Source organism: Pleurodeles waltl, chromosome 7 (assembly GCF_031143425.1).
Source record: "Pleurodeles waltl isolate 20211129_DDA chromosome 7, aPleWal1.hap1.20221129, whole genome shotgun sequence".
NCBI classification, from domain to species: Eukaryota; Metazoa; Chordata; class Amphibia; order Caudata; family Salamandridae; genus Pleurodeles; species Pleurodeles waltl.
In genome coordinates this window covers 1346296293-1346307359 of record NC_090446.1, presented here as the reverse complement: position 1 = coordinate 1346307359, position 11067 = coordinate 1346296293, and the positions used below count along the sequence as shown (strand labels likewise).

General features: G+C 44.3%; 1 protein-coding gene across 3 annotated transcripts in view; it reads left to right on the top strand.

Annotated features, from left to right (window-relative positions):
* The first annotated feature begins 7867 nt into the window (after nt 1–7867).
* TNNT1 (troponin T1, slow skeletal type) overlaps nt 7868–11067 on the top strand; it is a 71991-nt gene continuing 68791 nt past the window's right edge. For 2 of the 3 annotated variants that reach the window (XM_069200744.1, XM_069200743.1), the window contains exon 1: nt 7868–7967. The gene's annotated coding sequence lies outside the window, so the exon portion shown is untranslated. The remainder of the gene's footprint in view (nt 7968–11067) is intronic. The other variant, XM_069200745.1, reaches the window with a different exon arrangement.

Below are 11067 nucleotides of genomic sequence, written 5' to 3'. Positions count from 1 at the left end.
CAGCAAATCACAATATATAAATATTCCACAACACCAACATCCAATCCTAGCATGCCACCACTGAACCAACCACTCACAGTGCGGCATCCAGTGATGTAACAACCAATCACAGCGCTCACAATTATCAACTGTCCAATGTAGTGTGGCACCATATGACAACTCACAGCACCTCACAGTAGCTCTCACTCCATAGCAATCAGCTTCGCGTGAAAAGCTTTTAAAAATCAAAAACAAAGCAATAACTCTTGTCTGTTACGCTAAAGAAAAATCCAAAGTAAAAAATAACCCAGCTCCAGGCACTATCACACTCACAAAGATGATTCTCGACCAGCAGAAAATCACCCTTGCTAGTGTAGTCTTTTACCATTCACAAAGGATCAACCGAACAACAATCTGAATTAGTACTCTCTCACAATATAAGTTTAATATGTCCCTATATTGATGCGGCCGTAGCGCTTCATGGTGTGACACATCAGCCTTAACAGAAAAGTCAAATCCTTAATATAACTAAATATTTATCTCGGAATCTTGGATTACGATGAATCTGATAAGCAAATTTTAACTCTTTGCAGCAAGCACATTCATCTTTATAAGCACAAGTGATATACACAAAATAGCATTTCATTTCTCAACTTCAGCACAGAGCCCTTTAGGAACCAATTTGACACCATAACACAAAACACACTACCTCATCAAAAACACAAATGCCACAACACTTGACAATGCACAATCAAAGACACATCCCCCTAAGATACTTCAACTGCTTCAGGAATTCAGGAAGTACTCCAACCAGACCAAGGAAGCTCGGGAATGCGAATGGGGTCGAGCAGCATCTAACAGTCTCTGGGGCAAATTTTGACTCCCTTCGCCTCAGTGGAAACCATCCTCTGCTGCCAGATTTTGTTGCGGTGTTTTGCACCATGCAAATTTCTGATGTAAACTCAAGCTGCGCTCAAGTGGATGAACTTTTAGTTCCAGATTAAGCCTTGACACAACCAATCAATTTATTTACTTAACACGAGACACATTTGGCCCCACAAAAACAATACAGAACATTGGATCTGCAAACATTGAGTGTTTATTAAAGGATTAGAAAAGTTACTAACTCAAATCATCAAATTTGTCATAAATAAATAATCAATATGTTAATGCATTAATCCATATAATCCAAAACAGTTCAAAATAATAAATATAAAGACAGACTATTTGAAAGTTGTCATTAAGTAAATCAGAACAGGCTCAATTTCACACGAAGGGAAATTCCGTACATAGCTGAACTAGGAGAGTCAGGAAAGTGCGGAGAAGTCAGGCAGAAGGTGTCAGCATGTAAAGCTGCTAAAGGCAAAATCAAATAAATCAAATAAAGATTCAGTCAAGCAAGTGGGAAAGGAATTTGCCCAGCAGTCAAACTCTTTCAGGCAAGAAAAGAAGACATCAGCTCTAAAAGGACCAAGGAAACCATTTCCTAACTAACTCTATAGTTCATTCGTTTAAATCTTCTTCTAGTTGAAAAATGTTTCACCTCCACACCATTTCCATGAGGGGAACCAATCAGGATCGAGCATATTGTGATAAAGTAACTCCAGTTCTTACCATAACTATGATACAATGGAGCCTTTGCTGCACGGTCTTCAACTTGATTTCTACAGCGAGATGATACTACTCGGTCATGATGTTCTCATTCCCAGGTACTCGCACATTATTACACTCTCCAGGGAGCACACAAAGCTAAACATTCACATGGAAACTAAAACAACAGATACATTCAATTAACGGTGGCTGGTACAGCTTGCCTCCTGTAATAAGAAAGAGGAAAACATAGGACGAGCAGAAAACACAGCAGCTAAGCATTTGCCATTTTAAATTGAGACCTGCACTAGCTGTGGTTAACTTATCACGACTCTCACCCAGTGAGTATGTTGGCATGTTGCTGATTGATGCAACGGTACGTGCAAAGCATTTAGTTTAAAAAAATCCCATCACTGGTGAACAGTGCCCCTCCCCTGACTCACCTGAATCACCCACAGCTACTCTGCTTCACACTGGTGTCAAGTTGTTGGTGACAGACAGAAGGGTGTGGGGCAGGAGGCGAGAAGAAGATGGGAGGGCGAGTAGGGAAGAGGTTGGATGATTGTTAAACACGGGTTCCTGTATTAATTATCTTAATGCAAGCACCTTGATGAGCCCACCTGAAACTAGGCTCCCTGGGCGTGGGACTACCTCGCCTGTGCCAAAGGCCTGCTTGGGCGACTCTGGCCTAATTTACATCAGGGAAAAGTTATTATGTACAACCTCCCAGGGCTCTTTGTCCAAACTTATAGTCACTCTCAAAATCAAACACCAGAACAAGGAAACAGACGTGTTTATGAGATGTAATACACAGGGCCAGAGAATGATATATTCTCTAACGCAAGAATTCTTGCTTGTATTGGCTCTTTTTTACAGAATCAGTGAAATATTTGAGTGGTAATGTGTTTCTGGCTTGAAATATGACCGGTCTCGATGCGGTCCCCGCCTGAGCATTCTGGAATAACTGGCCGTCAGAAATCTGCAAAGGCTGCCACATTCACACAATTCAGAACCAAGCAAACCCCTGCCCTTTGGAACCCATTTTGCTAAGGGACAGCCTATCCACGGCACTACAGTACTCCCCAGAACATGAGCAACGTGAGCAGAATAGACAACATCGTCCCATAAGGCGTCAGGACTCCATGCCATGCTAGAAGTGTGTTTATTACCCCGTGTAATCATTGCCTCCTGCCTTCCACTGAGCACTGTATCCCCATCCGATGGGGGAGGATTCTCTTCATGTAATCACTAGACACCCTTTTTCAGCCTTGCTACTATGCTCTAGCACCTAAAAGCAATCCCGTGTTGCACTGTGTGCTTTACAAAGCACTCTGTCCTCAGCACATGCCTGTTTATCGGGGTTTCACTTTTTAGCTGCGTCCAGGGATACAGATGCATTCGTCCTCCCCCCCCAGAGTCAAGGTTTGTTCCCCTGAACGGGCCTTGGGCGACACTCGCAATCAAGCGGAATTGGCCGCTAGGGGTCATTGCTGCGTGTCTGTTTAGGAATCATTGCTGGCATCACTGACCATCTCAGTGTTTTTAAGACCACAGAGACGTATGGAATGGGTATACCTGATATGCCCAGTGCAGCATGGAGCTATACTCCAGTGCCTGGAATTCCAATGCATTGCAGTCACATCCCAGGCAGTGTGTGGAGCAGGCATCATTCCAAAAGAGTACAACACTGTCTATGTGAGCTCTCTTCTGTGGAAAAGGGTTCCATGTTACTCTATGCTATACTGTGTCTTTATATCTAAAAACTTTAAAAAATGGAAAGTAAGTCTTCTTTTAATTGGTGCAGACTGACAGCGTGAGGCTTTGGATAAAAAAGGAGAAGAATTCCGAGTGAAGTTGCAGTGGATGCACCCGCGCTTGTGCTGCAATGCCAATAGTTTCCAATGAGTGCACAGTATTGCGAATTGATGCTCACAGACCTCAAGCCGTGCAGGCACCAAAGTGCAAGTGGACACCTTTTGGCTAAACAAATTTGTAAAATGCTGATTTGTTTACATCTTAATTTTTCACAGAATCAAACATAAAGTGGATGCAATGCATATAGAAATGTTACCAAATAAGTACCATGTAACAAAGAAAACGTTATATTATGCTGTGTTATGTTATGCAATGTTATGTTGATAGTTAATGCATTGTGCTTACCAAAGGGTATATTGGGGCTTAACACTGAGCATCTATACGGGGGATGAAAACGCCAACTGAATGCAATTTCAAGACAATCAATCAATGCAAAGTTAATAAAGCTTTCCTAAAATGTAGAAGATTTGAAACGGACTAGTAGACCCTGGAAGTGAATTCCTCAAATGAGCAAAGGTCTGTTGGAGTGGTAGGTATGCGTTATTCATAAGAAGAGAAGAGGATCAGGGACACTGAGCAACAGATTCTGAACAGCTGTGCCTACCACAAATGGGTTGGCTTCTGGGACTATGCAAGCTTGGTCTACATTCTGACATTTAATAGCATGGTCCGCTGGCTTCTAAGCAAATTTATGCGCTTTTTTTTTACAAATTTAGCATTGAATGCGACTATACCTTCCTTTATGTGGGAACTCAGAAAACCACGGAGAGTGATGTATTTCCTTCAGTTGCCCACTGGGAGGGAAAGTTGGGAAATCCCAAACTTAAAATGTTATTTCTAGGCATCTTTGGAAAGGCGACTTGCCATGCTTATACAAGACATCTCTGAGATTCCTTTATTTGTAAACGTTTACCAAAATGCACAATATCTGTTTTTTTAATTCCATAATTCTAACCCATATCACAATCTAGACATTTTAAGTATAAGAGCCTATTAGAGTTTTGTCACGTCAGATGTGACATCTGTAGACAATTCAATATTCCACTGATTTATCCTGTTGTATAATAGCATAATATATCCTGACATCTTTAAAGAACCAAAGGATTTTCCCTCACTTAACTTCAATCTACAATTTCTATATCAGATACATAACTAGAGGATCTGTAACTCTATTAGCAAATTCAAAAATGAGCTCTGCTTACTTTGTTGCCTTTTTATTTTTTAGATATCCACTACTGCAAGACTACTTTAGCTTCAAGAAATCGGAACTGAACCAGCAGTTCAGGCCCAAAATTCCAACAATTTTCAATTTTGCGTAAAGTCCCTCAATCAAAAAATATGTGGGTGTATCAGTTCTTTTCTAGCTATGTGGGGGACCAGTTATTAGTGTGGGCTAGTAAATGGTCTGATTGGTTAGTTATTGATGTCAACCAAGACTTATTTATAGATTCACTTAGGTGGTTACATCGCGTTATAGCAATGTCTATTAACATCACTACTGGAGTGTTTTCAGTTTGTATTAGGCTTTGGGGAAGATTCTAAAGTGTAATCTAAACTTTGGGCTAAAGGTCGTGGTCAACGTTGTCAGTCATTGATGGCTGACCATGTCTACCTACTTACCTCTTGCACTATTCCTAGGCCTTTTTAGAGGAGGCAGTGTTTAGAAGAATGTTAATTGCTTTGGGCACCCAGTTTAGAAATCCAACTAATTGTGTTGTGGATCACTTCTGAGCTTCAGGATAATTTATTCTTTCTTGCCATTTTGTTAGATCATATACTGATTGTGGTATTAATCAATGGGTTCATGAAGTGGTGGCCATTTTCTAATTTGAAGAGAGTATGTACCAATCCTGTCAAACGTGTCCATTTAATTTGGTTTGGAGGACATAGTAAAGATGAATTTTCCAACAGCTAATTACATACCAAGATGAGTGAATTGTTAGAAAGGCATTTTCAGAAGGACTGAATATACCTGTAATCATTTTTATCTCAGCACAGAACAGAAGTAAGGGGATAAAAACTGCTCTAATTGAGGGAAGACTGGGCTAGTTTTGTATGATATTTTATATAATGTATTTTTCTAATTGTCTAGAATGCACAATAAAAAATAGGGGGAAATAAGCACTTACAGAACGGAATGGACTGTTTGGATTTAAGACCCTCATGAATCAGGCAAAAGATCTTATGTTTAAGATGATTCCTAACTCAGAGTCAAAGCAAGAGACCAATTCCCTTGAACACAATGCCATTTGCTTTACCCTAAAGCAGTGGTTTCCAACCTGTGGTTAGGGGACCAGTGGGGGTCCGCAAAGTTTCCTCAGGGGGTCCGCGACAGCTTAGAAAATTAAATAATATTAACAGATTAGGTACCCAGCTTTCAGTAATGACTCAGTGGGGGGGTCCCCAGAATCCAATAAAAGTTCAGTGGGGGTCCTCGAGCTCCAGTAATGATGAAGTGGGGGTACACAGAAGTCAAAAGTTTGGGAACCACTACCCTAAAGAGAACTCTTGTAATTGCATCCTGAATGCGTTAACCAAGAAAAAATTGCTTTGTTAGAGCACAGACTTAGATGAAGGCATTTACAATCATTACTTGGGACTGAGAGTAAACCTAGACAAAAATAGTTCGATCATCACCAATACTTATGTCAAGATTTTTCACAGCTGACTTGAACGTCCAGTTAAAAATGTTTCTCGTCAAATGCAAAATTCAGAGATAGGTGGCAGTATTTTACATTAGAACACTGGAATGTTCAAAACTTAATTACAAACAATGGAGTGGCTGTGGACTAATAATGTCTGTTATATACAGGCCCTTCACTCCAACATTCCAATGTTTGTCTTTCTATTTATCCCTTTTCAATGTAAAACACTCTTCCCCCTCTGGGTGAAATGTTCAAATAGCATTATAGCCCTTCTGCCTCAGGTATGAAACTTTGCTAAAATTCCTCATCCTTGTAATAGGCCCTCCTCTGCAGATCAGACCTACAACTGGAGTTCGGGGCCTTTAACAACTATCAGCAGTGAGCTATAATGCTTAATTGAATACCACTGTATTTGCATCTATTAAAACTCTTTACTAAATTGATGACCAAGAGACAGGCTTGAAAACAGTCTATGTTTGCATCAGGTCATTCGCAGGAGGATGAGGCTATCATTGGCATCCCTATGTAATGAATTTCCAAAAGATCTGGCCAGCGAGCCGGGGTGGACACGGAAGCACATAAATATATTAAAGAGAAGAGTATGAAACTCTGGAGAGCCCTGCAGGCTAAGGCTGTCTTGATGGATTCAAATGGACAATGGCCAAGGACTGAACCTGGTTACTTAAAAATGACACAGCCAAGACTGGTGCATGATCTAGACTTCTCCTATGTTCTTGTGATGCTAGAAGGAGCTGCTGATTAACATTAGCAGTGCACCTAACAAAACCAAAGGGATTCAGGCAATTAACCCTCTGATAGTTTATCAAAGACAGAAAGAAAACTGGCAGTATAGCTCACATTAATAAATGGGGAAACATAACTCCAAAGCAAATGAGAAGATGCTAAGAGCATCTCAGATTTACCCATGCCATCTTTTCCCACAGTCACAAATGTATTCATTAAAGTTCAAGTGTGTCTTTGAAATATTACCGAAAAAAGTTTAAAAAATGATTGGTGGAAGGCATCATGATTCTCAGACACTGGTAATTACCCGGGCCACCTTCCAGTCCATCAGCGTTTGCCCATTATGCCACTTCCGAAAGAGACCAGCAATGTATAAATCAGGCTTAGTCCTGTTCCATTGTAACTGTAGTTGTATCTGTTTCTTTTTGTTTTGCTATTTCTCTCTGTCACTGATTCTATGTGTAGGTCTGCGTCTTTCTCGGGCGTTCTCTCGCTTGCTGTCATGCTGTTTCTCTTTATTTTTAATTACTTTTATTTTTAAGTCTTTGTATTTCTTTCTCTCTCTTAACACTGTTTTTCAAGCTCTTCCTACTCCCCTTTTCATTCTTATATTCTCTCGGCGTGTTTTTTCCTTCTCTGTCACTCTATATTCCCTCTCCGATTCATTTGTCCTTCTTAATCTCTCTCTGTTTCACTTTTATTTCACAGTGTACCTCTTCATATTATTCTCTGTATCGGTTTCTTTCCATGTCTTGAAACTCGGCGTCCTTCTCTTCGTTTCTTTTTCGGTCTCTCGTTCTCTCTTTCTAGCTATCAATATATTCTCCTCCGCTCGCTTCCTCCCTTCAGCGGAGCCTCCAATACTTACCCCTTTCCTTTCATGCCCCCCCACCATCCGCACCCCGCCTGCCCACGCCCCGCATCTCGCCCTTCTTCCCATGCATCAATCTGTACTCTCCTAACAACCAGAATAAACTCCCTTGCACCTCCCGGCCTCGGGCTCTCGACGCACCCTATAAACAGGACCGGGCATCACCTCAGCCAATGGGGGCGGAGCAGGAGGCGTGAGGGCGGGGCCCGGCGACCCTGGGTTGGTCTCCACCCTCAGCTCAGGGGGTGGTCACGGGTACAAAGCATGGCCTGACCCTCCCCGGCCCTTCATTCCGTCGCTGCCCCACCAGACCCAGCGCCCAGGTAAGAGCCTGCTTTCACCAGGGGCTAGGGGGGATGTCTCGCGCTCACGGAATGTAGGGGGGTCCCCGACTCCTGCACTTCATTGTATCCTGAGGAGTGGAGAAAAGAGAAACCGAGAGAGGGAGTTGGGGTACCTGCGAACGCCCTTCGAATACTTGTGTTTGCATTTCACTTACCTCATTACTTGTCTATGTTGTCGGGTACCCCGTTCTTGCCGTAGAGTCAACACTTTCAAAGCAGTCGCACGACCACTGGGAGGCCGCACCTGTATAGGTATAGCAGAGACTGAGGTACCACACACCTGTATATTTATAACACAGGCGGAGGTATGCCCCACCTGTATATTTGTAGCTCATGATGAGGTACCTCACACCTGCATATTTAAAGCACAGACTGAGGTATTCCACACCTGTAAGCATAGCAGAGATTGTAGGAGAGCATCACTCATCTGTACAGCAATAATACCAAAGCAGCAGCCAGAATATCCTCACTTTGAACCCTCCCTTTAAAGGCACCGAGAGGGCAAAGCCCGCGTCACTAAACCACCTAGGGAGAGCTCTCTTCACTCTCAGTTGGCCCATCAGTCCGTCCTTTCTCCTGTACATCACTCCTTCCCCCATCCATCCACGCATCCATCCATCTTTTCACCCTTCCATCCATGCATCCTCCCAGACCATCCACTATTCCAGCCTTGTATCCTTTCAGTCTTCCAGCCATTCACCCTTCCATTTTTATCCTTCCTTTATTGTCATCCTTCCTTCTACCCTCCGTCCGTTTCACTCTGCCTCACCCTTGCTTCCCCCAACCCACGTCTCTCCTTCAATTGCCATCTGCTTCCTTCCGTTTCACATTTCCTTTCCCTGCCCTATCTTACAGACCCATTTTTATTTTTTCATCTCTCATTATTTATTCTTTTTACTTTTCCCTCTCATGCTCACGATGTTTGTCTCTCTTGCTCTGCCCTCTTTGCCCCTTTCATCATTTCCACAATAATAATAATAATAATTCAGCAGTTTATAAAATGCTTAGTAACTTCTGAAGAAGTATCCAAGCGCTAAATATAGCTCCAAAACAGATCCAAGCAACTAGCCACGGTCAGCCCAGTCAAATCAATCTTAATAGCCAAGTTTTTACGTTTTTAAGAAATGAGTGCTCAGTACAATTCGTCTAATTCATTCACTGCACGGAGCCGCGCGCGCCCCTACCTCGTGACAGTTTTATCCGTGGGCTGCAGCCACACAAGGACCAGAAAGTGACAATAATGTTTTAGAGTCTCAGTGGCAGCCCCCGCTGGAGATGCCACACGGGGGGCAGGGTGGTTCAAGACACCAATGGAGCTCACACCCGTGTAATAAGAGCGCTGTCTGAGGTGGGCGCACCTCCGTAGTAACACTGGAGGCTGAGGGGCGACAATCGCAGAATGCTTGTAATACATAGAGATGAAAGTAAAAGCTGAACTGTGTGGTACAGGCTGGAGGGGATAACACCCCTCTAACAACGGTACACTTTGAGCGAGCCCGCACCTAATTAATAATACCAGGGGCACCCCTTTATAGCAACAGTGCGGGCCGACGAAGGACACAGGACACCCCTAAAGCAAGAGTACAGCCTGAGGGAGTACAGACTTCTAGTAACAGTAGAATCTGAGTAATAACAGTATAGACTCGGGTTACATGTGTACAGGGCCGGCTTTAGCACAGGTGGTGCCCGGTGCGACAACCTTTTTTGGCGCCCTCCCTCATGGCCCCCTCCTCTGATTCCCGCACTACTACCCGGCAAAAGAGCCGCTCTCACGTACATTTCATTTGTTTTAAAGCGGTGGTAAAGACTGGATTTACTCATCCACTCAGCTGTCCACCTAAAATACAGATCTGTTGTTTGCAGCAGGTGTATTAACCCTCTCTTTCTGTCAGGAACATTACCCAGAAGAGTTACCTTGACATTTTTATTGTTGCCTGACAGCTGGACCTACATGGAACTTTGCTTCAGGTGCTTTCACATTGTAAGTTATTGCTAAACACAGCGCCCCTTCCCATGATATCAGCGCTCCCCTACAGGCTAGCGCCCAGTGCAGCCGCACCAGTCGCTCCCCTCTTAAGCCAGCCCTGCATGTGTACAGTAATAGTGCATAATGAGAGCGGCGACAGCTCGATAGTTACGGTGCAGACCGAGGGAGGCCACATCCAGATAGTGATAACACGCATTTGGGGAGGTTGCATGCCTACAGATGCAGTGTGAGGTGAGACCCCTAGGGCAATGGTGCAAAGTGAAGGACTCGTGGGTCTGACAGCAGTTAGTGAACCGCGTCCACAGCCGCAGGCCCCAGACTCGCCAACTTCCATTGCAGTCTCCGCCCGCGAGTGAACTCAACCTTAGATCCAGGCGGAAGGTAGTGAAGGGAGGGGAGGACGGGATGTTCAGTCCATTGTTGGCCCTAACTGTCCTCACCCTCGCCTGTCCTAATAAAAACCAGCCCGGAGACAAGGGGGCTGCAGAGGGTGGGTGAACAATGCTCTCATCTGAGCCTGGGCTTTGGGGGCCTAGAAATAGGACTGAATTTCACAAATAGCTGTTCGTTTCCGGGAGGTGCAGGGTGGGTGAGGAGCACAAAGGCAAGGTAAACCCCAGCGAGGTGTCAAGTACCCAAGGAGGACCCTGCCATCCACTGGGGCCCCCACCCTCCCTGTCAGACGGGCAGTGGCGCGCGAGGGCCCTGCGACAATCCCAGCAGGGGTACTCTGAAATGCTGCGGAGCTGGACCACGGTCAGCGGGGCAGATGGCTCTGGACCGACGCTCCCCCCTCCAGGGACACCGGCCTGCTGGTAATATCCACATGGCACCACATGCAGGTGCGCCCCCGACAAGGATGGTTGGTGGACAGCCTGTGGTAAAACGCAGGCGGTAAAACCAGAGCTCGTTTGACATACATCGTTCCTAGTGTCGCGTTCTATGACGCAGGGTGTGTTACTTCTATCTGGGGAGACATACTTTACTCACCCCTGAAGGATGAAGGGGTGACACTGCCCTTGCAGGATTGGCATTTTTAATTCACAAAGTATAAGCAGACGACCTCCGCTGCAACAGGCTAAACCCGCCGAG